Source organism: Pan troglodytes, chromosome 16, assembly GCF_028858775.2.
Source record: "Pan troglodytes isolate AG18354 chromosome 16, NHGRI_mPanTro3-v2.0_pri, whole genome shotgun sequence".
In the NCBI taxonomy this organism is placed as follows: domain Eukaryota; kingdom Metazoa; phylum Chordata; class Mammalia; order Primates; family Hominidae; genus Pan; species Pan troglodytes.
Genome location: NC_072414.2, coordinates 66,623,546 through 66,638,077, shown reverse-complemented (window position 1 = coordinate 66,638,077; position 14,532 = coordinate 66,623,546). Strand labels below are relative to the sequence as shown.

The 14,532-nt window shown below is 41.7% G+C and overlaps 1 protein-coding gene across 5 annotated transcripts in view; it reads left to right on the top strand.

Annotated features, from left to right (window-relative positions):
- The window catches only part of EDC3 (enhancer of mRNA decapping 3), a 65,608-nt gene that overhangs the window by 25,053 nt on the left and 26,023 nt on the right, over window positions 1-14,532 (top strand). The window lies entirely within an intron of this gene.

Sequence of the window (14,532 nt, the reverse complement as noted above, 5' to 3'; positions counted from 1 at the left end):
AGTTTACTAACAGTGATGTTTTAAATCCAGTAACTACTGGGCGTGGTGGCATGCATCTATAGTCCCAGCTACTTGAGAGGTTGAGGCAGGAGGATTGTTTGAGCCCAGGAGTTCAAGGCTAGTCTGGGCAAAATAGTGAGATTCTGTTTCTGAAAAAGAAAAAAAAAAAAAAACGTTAAATCCTGTTACTGATGTTGGTAGTAGTGTTTGAGTTGAACCTGCACTTGGGCTGTTCCAGAGGATTCTTGAGTAACTTTTCTTCCTGTGATTTGAGTCTCATCCTCAGAAGAGAGGAGGTGACTGATCCAAACATCTCTGTGATCTTTGATTTTCTAGCAGACAATTTTTAATTTGCTGTATTTGTTCCTACTGACACACCAAGAAGAATGTGCATTGGTCTCTGTTGCTGCCCAGTTTTGTTTGATACTAACACATTATTAAATGCCATTTGCTGATTATAAAACCATAGTTGTGACCAGGCATGGTGGCTCACACCTGTAATCCTAGCACTTTGGGAGGCTGAGGCGGGCAGATCACCTGAGGTCAGGTGTTCGAGGCCAGCCTGGCCAACATGTTGAAACCTCGTCTCTGCTAAAAATACAAAAATTAGCCAGGCGTGGAGGCGCATGCCTGTAATCCCTGCTACTTTGGAGGCTGAGGCAGGAGAATCCCTTGAACCCAGGAGGCAGAGGTTGCAGTGAGCTGATATTGTGCCACTCCAGCCTGGGCGATAGAGCCAGACTCTGTCTCAAAAATAAATAATATAAAATAAAACCATAGTTGTGTTGGTGGTATGATGGTGAGCATAGCTGCCTTCCAAAACCATAGTTAATTCACTAGAACTGTTCTTCTCCAACATATTTACTAGAATAATGTTACAATAGCGAATCATAACATTCACTGGAATCTGTTATGCTCCTTAAATTAATATGAATGTTGTTTTAAAAAATTACTTCCAAATGGCAAACTATTCTTATTTTACTTAGATGGTTTTGTACTCACAGATGGTAGCAGAATGTATTAGAAATTTTAAGTGAGAGGCTGGGTGCAAGTGGCTCACACCTGTAATCTCACTACTTCAGGAGGCTGGGGCAGGTGGATCGCTTGAGCCCAGGAGTTCGAGACCAGCCTGAGCAACGTGGCAAAACCCCATCCCTACAAAAAAAAAAAAAAAAATTAGCTGGGCGTGGCAGCGTGCACCTGTGGTCCCAGCTACTCAGGAGGCTGAGGTGGAAGGATGGCTTGAGCCAGGGAGGCGGAGGTTGTGATTAGCCGAGATCATGCCACTGCACTTCAGCCTGGGTGACAGTGTGAGACTGTCTCAAAATGAACAACCAAAAGAAATTTTAAATGAGTATTCATTAACTCATTTAAAATTATAAGCTAGAGTCATGCTATGGCAGTACCTTCTAAAAGGCACAATTTAGAGTGAGCTAGGTCTCTCTAGACCCCACTCAGAAAGTTTATTACATAAAATTCCGGATACTTCTTGCTACCATTGTTGCTCCTCACACTGTGGTCCTGGTGGCAGTGTAGTAAGGTTTTAGTGTGCTGGGTGAATTCTATTAATAGCTTGTGGTGTGACACCTGTGTCAGGGGCCAACATTTTAAGTTTTGGAGATGCCTGATTCAAGTGAATAAACAACTAAATTAAAACTATTTTTTTTTTTTTTTTTTTTTTTTTTGAGATGGAGCGTCGCTCTGTTGCCCGGGCTGGAGTGCAGTGGTGTGATCTCGGCTCACTGCAACCTCCACCTCCCGTGTTCAGGTGATTCTCCTGCCTCAGCCTCCCTAGAAGCTGGTACTACAGGCACTTGCTGCCATGCCTGGCTAATTTTTTTTTTTTTTTTTTTGAGACAGAGTTTCGCTCTTACTGCCCAGGCTGGAGTGCAATGGCGTGATCTTGGCTCACCGCAACTTCCGCCTCCTGGGTTCAAAAGATTCTCCTGCCTCAGCCTCCCGAGTAGCTGGGATTACAGGCATGTGCCACCACGTCTGGCTAATTTTGTATTTTTAGTAGAAACGGGGCTCCATGTTGGTCAGGCTGGTCTCGAACTCTCGGCCTCCCAAAGTGCTGAGATTACAGGCATGAGCCACTGCGCCCGGCTAATTTTTGTACTTTTAGTAGAGATGGGATAATGCCGTGTTGCCCAAGCTGATTTCGAACTCCTGACCTCAGTTGATCTGCCTGCCTCGGCCTCCCAAAGTGCTGGGATTACAGGTGTGAGCCACTGCGCCTGGCCTAAAAAAATGTTTTAATGTATGTAATATACACTTTCAAGGTAGTTTCCTTTGGTGCATATGAAACAACTATCTGAAATGACGATGTTTGCAAATATGAGACTGAAATTCAGTTGTGACTTCTGTGTCCTTAGAAAAACTGTAGAATGCTTGGATAGAAAATGATTCTTTCCATTTAGACTTTAACCTCTTTCTTTCTTTCTTTCTTTCTTTCTTTCTTTCTTTCTTTCTTTCTTTCTTTCTTTCATTCATTTTTGAGACAGGGTCTTGCTTTGTCACTCAGGTTGGAATGCAGTGATACGATCACAGCTCACTACAGCCTTGAACTCCCGGGCTCAAATGATCCTCCCACCTCAGCCTCCTGAGTAGCTGGGACTACAGGTGTGTGCCACCATGCCTGGCTAGTCTTTTTACTTTTAGTAGAGACAAGGTCTCACTATGTTGCCCTGTCTGAAAATCTTTTTTCTTTTACCAGAAATTGTTGATTTGTTAGAAGTTCAAATAGGCAGTTTATAATCTTCCGTGCGTTTGAAGATTACCCTTATTAGCAATTCATATTATTTCTTTCTACACATTTTCCCCCCTGTTATTAATGTCTTACATTTGTATGGTATATTTGTTATAATTATTGAACCAATGTTGATGCATTATCATTAAACAAAGTCCATATTTTATTCAGATTGCCTTAGTTTTTACCCGGATGCCCTTGTTCCAGGATCCTGTCCAGCATATCACATCATATTTGGTAGTCATTTCTCTGCTTGGCTCTTACAGTTTCTCAGACCTTCCTTGTTTTTGATGACCTAGACATTTTGATGAATACTGGTCAGGTATTTTGTAGAATGTCTCTCAGTTGGTACTTGATGTTTTAATCATGATTAGACTGGGGTTATATGTTTGGGGGTGGAAGACAACAGAGGTAAAGTACCATTTTCATCACCTTGTGTCAAGTGTATATATTGTCACCATGGTTTATAACTTTTGATGTTCACCTTGATCACCTGGCTAAAGTAGGATATATCTAGTTTCTCCTCTGTAAAGTGACTCTTTCTTCCCCTTTACGTATGTACTCTTTGGAAGGAAATCACTATGTGCAGCCCACACCCAGGGAGTGAGAAGTTATGTTCCCTCTCCTTGAGGACACAGCATCTTCAGACATTACTTGGAATTCTTTTATGCCAGAGATTCCTCTCTTCTCCTCCATTTGTTTATTTATTCAGTCATTTATTTATATCAGCATGTACTCATGGGTATTTATTTTATACTTTGGCTTATAATTCAATATTACTTTATTTTGGTACTCAGATTATTTCAGTTTTGGCTAGTCTCCAATCTTTCACTTGGATCTCATGTCTCTTTGACGTACTCCAATCATTGTGGTTTTTTTTTTTTTTTTTTTTTTTAGTACTTAGGTACTTTCTCACACTGAAAGATGCTTACTACTACCACTACTACTACTACTGCTGCTGCTGCTGCTGCTTCTCCTCCTCCTCCTCCCTCCACCCCCTCCCTCTCCCCCTCCCTCCTCCCCCCTTCTCCTTTCTTTCTTCTTCACTAGGTATGCTCATTGCTCCTGGGTGTCACCCTTATAGCTGACAGCATGAAAATATGTGTATACTTCTCTGCAGAGTTCACAGAAAAGAAAATATATGTGTGTATATTTAACCAGTATATATATACATATTTAAATATTTCTATATGTAACTATGTATATTGTACTATACTAAGTATGAGTTCATACTGATGTCTCCAACTTTAATCCATTACCACATGGATCCTTCTAGCCTTCTCCTTTTGCTTGTCTGTTACTTCTCACTCCAACAGTGAGAAACCTGTCTCCTATTGTCATTCATTCTTTACATAATTATTCAATTCCAGTATACATGTATAGTGGTATCAGAATTATTAACTTGTATCGCCATTCCTGTGGGAGACTATCAAATAGAATGTGGTGCTTACGTACTGTTTCTTTTGCCTTTCATCTGACTCCATTCATTTCTAGAGTTATTTAGGTCTCCCATTTCCTTCATTGACTTGTTTCATATATTCATAATACAATTAATTTGTTTTTTCACATTCTGCATTCCATCCTGGGATCTCCTAACCTCCTAAATGATTTTTAAAAATTTGCGAACACTAAGGCTCACTCTTTGTGCTGTAAAATTCTGTGGGTTTTGACAAATACATAGCATCATGTATCTGTCATTACAGTATTAAACAGAATAGTTTCATTGTCCTAAACAATCTCTTGTGCCTTACCTGTTCAACTTCCCCCACTTCCCCCTGGCAACTACTGATCTTTTTATTATACCATCCCTGCAGTTTTGCATTTTTCCAGAATATCACATAATTAAAATCATACAATATGTAGCCCTTTCAGACTGGCTTCTTTCACTTAGCAAGATGCATTTAAGATTCATTCATGTCGTTTTGTGACTTGATAGGTCATTTCTTTAATTGACGGATAATGTTCCATTGTGTGGATGTATCAGTTTGTTTACCCATTCACCTATTGCAGGACATCTTGGTGGCTTCCAGGTTTTGGTTATTCTGCTTTTGCTGTTTTGTCGGTTTCCTTTTTCTAGATTGTTAACTGTACATAAATGAGGTAAAGAGATCATAGGGCAGTAAAATGTTACTATTTTTCAAGAAACTTATTTAGAATCCAGATTAGTTTGGAAAATGTTTGTGGCCTGAGAATGGCAATAAGACGTGGCTCAGAATAGGTTTCTGATAGAAGGTAGAGTTATAATTATTTTTGCACTCATTGAGCCCTGTAAGTAAAAAGGTCTGCCTTAGAATTTTCTCCAGTTTATGTACATTGATATTGAGACTAGTAGATTGATGAAGCTATAGAAATATAATCTGTCGGCCACGTGTGGTGGCTTATGCCTGTAATCTTAACACTTTCGGAGGCTGGGACGGGCAGGTTGCCTGAGCTCAGGAGTTTGAGACCAGCCTAGGCAACATGGTGAAACCCCATCTGTACACAAATACAAAAAATCAGCTGGGTGTGGTGGTGGGTGCCTGTAATGCCAGCTACTCGGGAGACTGAGGCACAAGAATTGCCTGAACCTGGGAGTCGGAGGTTGCAGTGAGCTGAGATTGTGCCACTGCCCTCCAGCCTGGGCAACAAAGCAAAACTCTGTCTCAAAAAAAAAAAAAAAAAAAAAAAAAAGGAAAGAAAGAAATATAATCTGTCTTCAGTTCTGGCTTTTCAGTGTTCTTTCAGGATTGCAATAAGGAGTTGAGGAATTTGTTGGTTTATAATAGTTAGCTAATCCAACACTGATGATTTAGCACAAGCAGATTTTAATCTCTTCTCTTGGGGTGGGAGTGGGTTTAAAGAATCATGTAAAGAATAGTTTTTCTGTGACCATTCAGAATGTTTGTCATATAGACATAACATCAGTCCCAGGGAGCAGAGGGAAACCAAGCCTTGTTTAGGGTGCAGCTCTGTGTATGGGTATAATTCATATTTATCAAATCCCATGTCACAGCTGAAAATGGTGACCATGAGGGGCAGATGAAAGGCATCCCTCTCTGAAATCTTAGTCTATGAACTTGAATAGTCATTGTAACATGCAGTTGAATAAAAATTTAACAGTTAAGTTAAGGCTCTTTTGCCTGTAGAACATGAAAGTAGATAGCTGAGGCCGGGCATGGTGGCTGATGTCTCTAATCCCAGCACTTTGGGAGATTGAGGTGGGCAGATCACCTGAGGCCAGGAGTTCAAGACCAGACTGGCCAACATGACGAAACCCCGTCTCTACTAAAAATACAAAAAATTAGCTGGGCCTGGTGGTGCATGCCTGTAATCCCAACTACTTGGGAGGCTGAGGCAGGAGAATTGCTTGAACCCAGGAGGTGGAGGCTGCAGTGAGCCGAGATCGTGCCATTGCACTCCAGCTTGGGCAACAAGAGTGAAACTGCATCTCAAAACAAACAAAGTAGACAGCTGGCCTTTAACTCATTTATATTTAGAGAGAGGTGGTCCTATAGGCATGACAGTGCCTCTGTTTAGTGCTGATTTCCCTTTTTCTCTTTGTTACTGGAGGTGGAGAGAAATGAGGAATGGAATTGAACCTTTTAAATGGAAAGATGGTCGATATTATCTTGTTGCAGTATGGTTGGGCTTTAACGGTCTGTTCATTTTAACAGTCATCCCACCACCTGAGGCAGGAAGTGAATTTTGCCAGGTTTTCATGGTTCTACTGAGGTTTTCTTGACTTTTAAACTTCCTTGGATGTGCTTCATATATCTAATAGGCTTGAAAACCCAGGGCCTAGAATTTGAGAGTTGAGAAGAAGGTCCCATATATTCTCAGGCACCTTCTCATGATGCCTGTTTAATCTGTCAGTAAAACATTTGTAGTTTAACATTCAGGTACCCTTTAGTGTGATAAGTGCAGGACAAAGTTCCCCCTTACAGTGTGTGTGTGACAAAAACCAATAAATAAGTGGCACTGAGGGTTACACAACAATGGGTTTGTTACAAGTTGTCCTGGCCAAAGGGCCTCTGTGTCAAAGGGTGGCAGAAAAACGGCACAGGAAGGCAGCCAGCCTGCAGTACTTGCATGGCCCTTGTAATTGAAAGGTAAAGAAATCTGGGAAGACTGTTTGTCTTTTCCAAGGGAAGTGCTTTTCTCTCGCAGTGGCCAAAGGCCAGTTTAATGCAGAGCCAGGCCCTTTGGGCTGAGTAAGCCAAGTACTGAGACAGCTTATTCACTCACGACTTCCTAATATTTGTATTAAAGTATGAGGAAAGGGAAGAATAAGAGACAACTGAGCACATTAGCCTGCCTTGCATTTATTTTATGTTCTCTTATCTTTCTCTTACTGACCTGTGATGTCAGTATTTCCTCTTGGGAAATATTTTTCACACTCTGCTTTCCTGACAGTGTTTAGAACATAGCTAGTCCTTAGTATCTATGTCTCAAATGAATGAATCAACTCTGCATTTAGAGGAGTACAGGAAAACACCTGAAACCTTCTTCATACAACATTTCTGGGTTTTGTTGTAAGTTATGTTTGTAGAGTCCTACAGTTGAGCCAGAAAATGGTGACCAGTGCCCAGCATCATTAAGGCAGAATTAAGGCGTCTCCCACTGTGGACCCTGTTAGTCTTTATAGTGGGGCACTTTGTCAACATGCTGTGAACGAACTTTACAGCTAGTCATGTTTGTTTTCTTTACTTTTCTACTTTGCATTTCAATAGCTCCTCATCATGTGGCATGATATGAAGTGGGTACTATTTATTAGCTTTTTTTTTTTTTTTGAAACTGAACAAAAGTTTTCTTTCTATGCTGCACTCTCTCCTCCCAAATAAAAGTTGCGTATCTCTTAACGCAAAATGCTTGGGACCAGAAGTGTTTCAGATTTTGGATTTTTTTAAAAGGATTTTGGAGTATTTCTGGAATACATACCAGTTGAGCATCCCTAATCCAGAAATCCAAAATGCTCCAATCAGCATTTTCTTTGAACATCACGTTGGCGCTCAGAAATTTTTGGATTTTGGATGTTTGGATTAGGGATGCTCAGCTTGTGCTTTTGAACATTCATATTGGTGTTCAGTGGTTAGCGCACTGCTTAGGGCTAACAAGTACTGGGCTAGTGGTTAGAGAAGCAACTCATGCTTTTCTTTTTCTTTACGTTTTATTTTTTATTTATTTATTTATTTATTTTTTGAGACGGAGTCTTGCTCTGTCACCCAGGCTGGAGTGCAGTGGTGCCATCTCGGCTCACTGCAACCTCCACCTCCCGGCTTCAAGCGATTCTCCTGCCTCAGCCTCTGGAGTAGCTGGGATTACAGGCGCCTGCCACCACACCTGGCTAATTTTTGTATTTTTAGCAGAGACAGGGTTTCACCATGTTGGCCAGGTTGGTCTCGAACTCCTGAGCTCAGGTGATCCACCCGCCTTGGCCTCCCACAGTGCTGGGATTACAGGTGTGAGCCACCGCGCCAGGCCAGCTCATGCTTTTCAAACTTTAGTTCCAGGATAACTGGCCTTCTACCAGTGTCATTTGGCAAGTCTGACCTGCCTTCAGAGTATTTGGGTCTTTGGATTCTAGATTCTTTCCTGTTTTCTCCTATAACTGTTTTTGTGCCTCTACCTGTTCCTCTTTAGCAGTGTCTGTATCCTGTTTCCTCTGAGCTTTATTCTTGGTCACCTGGTTTCAGGAGCTTTGGGTTTTATCTGAATGGGAGTGATTTCCCATTTTGCTTCCTTAACCCTGTCTTCTCCTTCACTGATCAACTGCTTATTTTCATCAGTCATTGTAATAGTTCCAGGATAGTTCATTTTCAGTTCATATTGGACATGACTGAAGTTTTTCCACTGAAGCCCTTGCTTCGTAACTCTTTTATATTATATTATTGTCAACAACTTTATCTTCCTGGCCTTTTCAGTCATGTAACAAAGTTGGCATGATTTTTATTGCTTTTTCTTGTAGTTAATCTCAAGTTGCCCTTTTTTTATAACCTCTTTTTAGACTTCTAACTTTTGATTGGCTAGTGTTTGCTTTTAAAATATATATATATATATATATATATATATTGCTGTTTTTATTTCTTAATTCAGTAGAGTTTTGTGTACTTACGCTGAACTGGGCATAGTGTTGGGTGACAGGTATGAATGACATCATTCCTGCCCCCTGTTGGCTTATAAACTCCTTGGGAAGTTAGAGCAAGAACACAGAACAGAACAAAGTAGGTAATGTAGCATAAGTGCTAGGTCAGTGGTAACCCACACTGTTGTAAGTGGTCAGATGGGAGTGATTTTTTTAGCAAGGGTAGTCAAAGATAGTGTGTTTGGGCCGAGTCTGTAATAGCAAAAATGAGAAGTAACTTAAAAGTTAATCAGTAGGTATGATCCATGTGCTGTATATCAATATGGTATGATCTATGATTTATGCGGCCATAAAAAGTAAGATACAGTATTTGAAGAATGTTTTCATGAAACTCGAGGATGCTCCTAAGCGAGAAAGCAGATTACAAAACTTTATAAGATGGATACAAATTTTTTACTAAAAGAAAATCAAAATATTATGTGAATATTTAGAATTTTCTGCATATTTCGTGCATTATCTGGTATGAACATCTGTTAACAAACATTATTTTTAAAAAGGAATACTCATTTCCTATTACCTTTGAATTATTTATTTGACCATTGTGCTATACTGAATTGTTTTTCATTTTTGCATTGTGTGTACATTTTTTCTTTTTCTTTTTCTTTTTTTTTTTTTGAGACAGAGTCTCGCCCTGTCGCCCAGGCTGGAGTGCAGTGGCACGATCTTGGCTCACTGCAAGCTCCACCTCCCGGGTTCAAGCGATTCTCGTGCCTCAGCCTCCCGAGTAGCTGGGATTACAGGTGTATGCCACCACGCCCAGTGCTGGTCTCGAACTTCTGACCTCAGGTAATCTGCCCACCTCGGCCTCCCAAAGTGCTAGGATTACAGGTGTGAGTCACCACCCCTGGCCGTGCGTACATTTTCTAGACATTATCCTCTGTGTTCTTTTCACTTTGCCTAGACCATGACTGTGCGCCAATAAAACTTTATTTACAGAAACAGGCAGTGGGTTGGATTTGGCCCATGAGCTATAGTTTGCAGAGTTTTGATGTAGAGTATATACTTAGGGTGAAGTTAATTCATAATAGTTAATGTGGATTCATGTTTGGAATGACCTTCTTGATACTTTATAATTTGGGAGACCATCTTCATAGATTTAATTAATTTTTGACAACCTCATTCTAGCTAAAGAAGGCCTGTAAGAGGAATAGGGAAAGTGTTCTGCCATTTTCTTGTTTACTTATGATTACATTAGTATTATCGTTATTTAACATATAGTTTCTTTACAAGTATCTTTTTAAGCCACATACTCATTTTTGTATGCTTTAGTTAAAAATTGGCATGGTTGTATAGTGTGAATGCACTTAATGCCACTGAACTGTACACTTAAAAATGGTTAAAATGGTAAATTTTATGTAATGTATATTTTACTGCAATTTTAAAAAATTGATGTATACCCACTTGCATGGATAGACTTCTTGTTATGGAATGTCACATTTTCCTCAGATATCTCAAATAACGGGCAGCAATTGGCTGGCATGGAACTTCATAAGGGTCCTGGTTTTCATCAATACATTAAAATTCATAAAGTTTAATTTCTACTGTTTTTAGTTAAAATAAAAAATAAATAGAATATTCCGTATCTTCTTCCTGCATCCTGGTGAATCATTCTGTCCACCCCTGGGGAAACACATACCCACTGAAGAGTGACCACTGGGCAAGAAACCTATTTCTAATAGGATGTTTTGATTTAATATTGAGGCAGTACGTTGATAATCCTTATTCTCTTGTTCTTCCCTTGTCTGTGTATATTGCTAATGGTGTTATCCTGACCTTGTATTTTCATACCCATTCTGTCTTCCTGATCCAGCTCTGCTTTTTCACCCACATATGTAAAATATATGTATATATTTTCATATATATAAATATCAATATATATGCATATATTTTCATATACACATATTATATATATATATATTTTTTGGAGACGGAGTCTCACTCTGTCCCCAAGGCTGGAGTGCAGTGGCGCAATCTTGATCTCAGCTCACTGCAACCTCCACCTCCTGGGTTCCAGCGATTCTCCTACCTCAGCCTCCCAAGTAGCTGGGATTACAGGTGCACGCCACCATGCCTGGCTAGTTTTTGTATTTTTAGTAGAGACGGGGTTTCGCCATGTTGGTCAGGCTGGTCATATACATATATATATTGCTCAGGCCGGAGTGCAAGTGGTGTGGACTGTGGCTCACTGCAGCCATGACCTCCTGGGCTCAAGTGATCCTCCCATCTCAGCCTCCTGAGTAGTCTCATCCATATTTCTTTCTCTTTATTTTATTTTTATTTTTTTTTCTTTTGAGACAGAGTCTTGCTCTGTCACCAGGCTGGAGTGCAGTGGCGCGATCTCGGCTCACTGCAATCTCTGCCTCCTGGGTTCAAGCGATTCTCCTGCTTCAGCTTTCCAAGTAGCTGGGACTACACGTGGGCGGCACCATGCCCAGCTAATTTTTGTATTTTTAGTAGAGACAGGGTTTCACCATGTTGGCCAGGATGGTCTTGATCTCCTGACCTCATGATCTGCCCACCTCAGCCTCCCAAAGTGCTGGGATTACAGGCATGAGCCACCGCTCCCAGCCCTCTTTTATTTTATTTTTTAGCCAGGATGTGTTCTCATGTGGTTTTTAATTTTTTTATAAAGACAGGGGTCCCACTATGTTGCCCAAGCTGGTCTCAAACTCCTGGGCTCAAGTGATCTGCCCACCTTGGCCTCCCAAAGTGCTGAGATTTGGGCATGAGCCACTGTACCCAGCCCGTCTCATCCATATTTCTATGACACTTTATATAAACTCCTTTCTAACTCTAATCACATCATATTTTCATTATTTGCCTATATATATATATATATTTCTATTATTTATTTATTTTTTTGAGACGAAGTTTTGCTCTTGTTGCCCAGGCTGGAGTGGAATGGCACAATCTTGGCTCACTGTAACCTCCGCTTCCTGGGTTCAAGCAATTCTTCTTGCCCCAGCCTCCCATGTAGCTGGGATTACAGGCATGCGCCACCACACCTGGCTAATTTTTTGTATTTAGTAGAGATGGCATTTCACCATGTTGATCAGGCTGGTCTTGAACTCCTGACCTCCGCTGATACACCCACCTCGGCCTCCCAAAGTGCTGGGATTACAGGCCTGAGCCACTGTGCCCAGCATATTTCTTCTCTCTCCTTGTTGAGCAGCATGTCTTGGTTGTATACTATCATCCTAGCACCTAGCTATGGCATAAGTGTGCTCTCACAGAGTGCTTCATCAAATTATTGGAACTAGAACTTAACCCATACTGTGGCTAGCTTCATAGTGGTTCATCATCTAGCTGTCTGTGGTGTCTCAACCACTCTGCCTTACCTTCATAATTTTGGTCAGCCTTGGTGTTTTGTTTTGTTTTGTTTTTTAGAGACAGAGTCTCACTCTGTCACCCAGGCTGGAGTGCAGTGGTGCATCTCGGCGCACTGCAACTTCCGTCTCCTGGGTTCAAGCAATTCTCCTGCCTCAGCCTCCTGAGTAGCTGGGAATACAGGCGCATGCCACCATGCCTGGCTAATTTTTTGTATTTTTAGTAGAGACAAGGTTTCACCGTGTTAGCCAGGATGGTCTCGATCTCCTGACCTCATGATCTGCCTGCCTCGGCCTCCCAAAGTGCTGGGATTACAGGCATGAGCCCCCGCGCCTGGCCTTGGTTTTTTGTTGTTGTTTTTTTTTTTCAGAGACCTAAATTGCATCTTCACTGCCATCACCACTTTTTCCACACCAGTACAAGGCATTAGGAATACTTGGGCATAAATTATATTTGCATAGTGTATACCTTTCAGAATAATTATTGTAATGATCTTGCTGATATTAATTTGTTAATGCTAGAAACTCTACTGGAGATAACCACAGTGAGCATTCTATATACAGGAAGTTAAGACCCTGAGAAGTTAGATGATGGTATAAGATTATATAATATTTTGGTGAGAGAACTAGATCCTAGCTCTCCAAACTCTTGGTCCTTTGGGTTGAAGGAGGTTGCAATGAGAAGAGTTAGGGCAGCATAGTTGGTTTAGTATATGTGAGGGGCTTTGCTTGGGATCATTCTAACCATGACTTGAGTGTTTTCAGTAATTGAAGAGCCCAGTCTTTCAGAAGGAAGTACATTCCATTTATTTAGACTGTGATAGAGGTTCAGTCTGGCATACCAGTCACCTGATTCACGTTCTCAGGGTAGTCAGATGGAGACCAGAGCTTGATTCTCTGGGGGTGGGTGGTTTGGAGAATTCTGTGAGACCTTCTGCTTTGGCTGCTAGAGTAGTTGTTGACTGATGTGTAGTAGCCAAATAAGGTGTCAGAGACAGGGTATGGCTGGCTACTCTGTTGTGGATGTGCATTAGTGTGGCCTCTACAGGATCAGTTCAGTATGGACCCTGTCATTATTTGGTGTTTCAGAAACTGCTTACCCAGAAGAGATAAAATTCTGAGAAGAGAGTTCACGTTAACCGAAAGGTCTAAAGAAAGGTTTGTAAGTCAGAATAGCAATTTGTAGTGGTAGGTGTATACCTGGCTCAGAATGTAGAATTTTTTGAGCAAACCAGGGATTCCCTGCTGCTGGGATCTAGCCTAAGACCAAATTAAAAATCAGAAGATTGCTTGCTGGGTAAGCATAGAATTAAGGACTAGCTGAATAGTATTTTCCTTCAAGCTTCAGGCTATAAGACCAGGCCTTCTTTTACTCTGGGGGTATTTCTCTCTTAAACAATTGCCAGACACTCAGACTCAAACTGAAGCAGGATATTTCCCTACCCTGACCTATTCACAGGACTCATGACAGGGGTGCCCCGTTTACTCCGCGCACTGCTCTCAACTCCTTGCAGAAGGGAGTGTGCGAGAGAACAAGGCAGGAACTGGAGTGCACAAGCACTGGAACCTGGCTGTCTGTTTCAGTGCCAGTGGGATCAAACTCCACTCACTCAGACCCACTGTGTTCTACCCATTGTGGGAGGGAGTGCACATGTGAGCAGGTGCAGGAGCCAGAACGAGCGCTTCTGGGCACCAGCAGGAATGAACTCTGTGCAGGCCATGTGGCAGCATCTAGGTGGGGTGTCTACAACTCCTGAAGCCCCAGAGGATGTGTTATGGTGCTCTTTTAGCTCTGCCATCCACAGATGGCTTAAGTGTTAACAGCTCAGTGGGCGTGCAGCTGCCCTCTGCCAGTGAGGGCAGAGGATCAGTGTGACAGCCTTTTGTATCTGCACTCATGGCTTCTGAGCTTTTGTCCAGTGTCCAGGAAAAATGAGGTCACATGAATGAATTAAAGGATGGTAAATGTGGGTGATTTTATTTTTATTTATGTGGGAAGGGGAGCTGAAAAGGGGACAGTCAGTGGTGGGTAGGTAATTTTCCCCTTAAGTCTGGCTGTCTCCAGCCAGATTCTTCTCCACAGTTACACAGTCAAGCTATCCCTCTGAAGTCAAGCCACTTCTCTCTGACATCCAGCCATAGTCTCCAACATCCAGCTGTTTCTCATCTCTGCTGACTGAGTCTGGGGTCTTTATAGGCACAGGATAGGGTGGGGGCAGAGCCATGGGTGGTTTAAGACAACATTCTAGCGGGAAAACAGGGATATAAGTTCTCACTTTGGGCCACAGTCTCAGGCTTTTCAGCTTCAAAGGTGGGGCTTCGCCAGGGACCCGCCT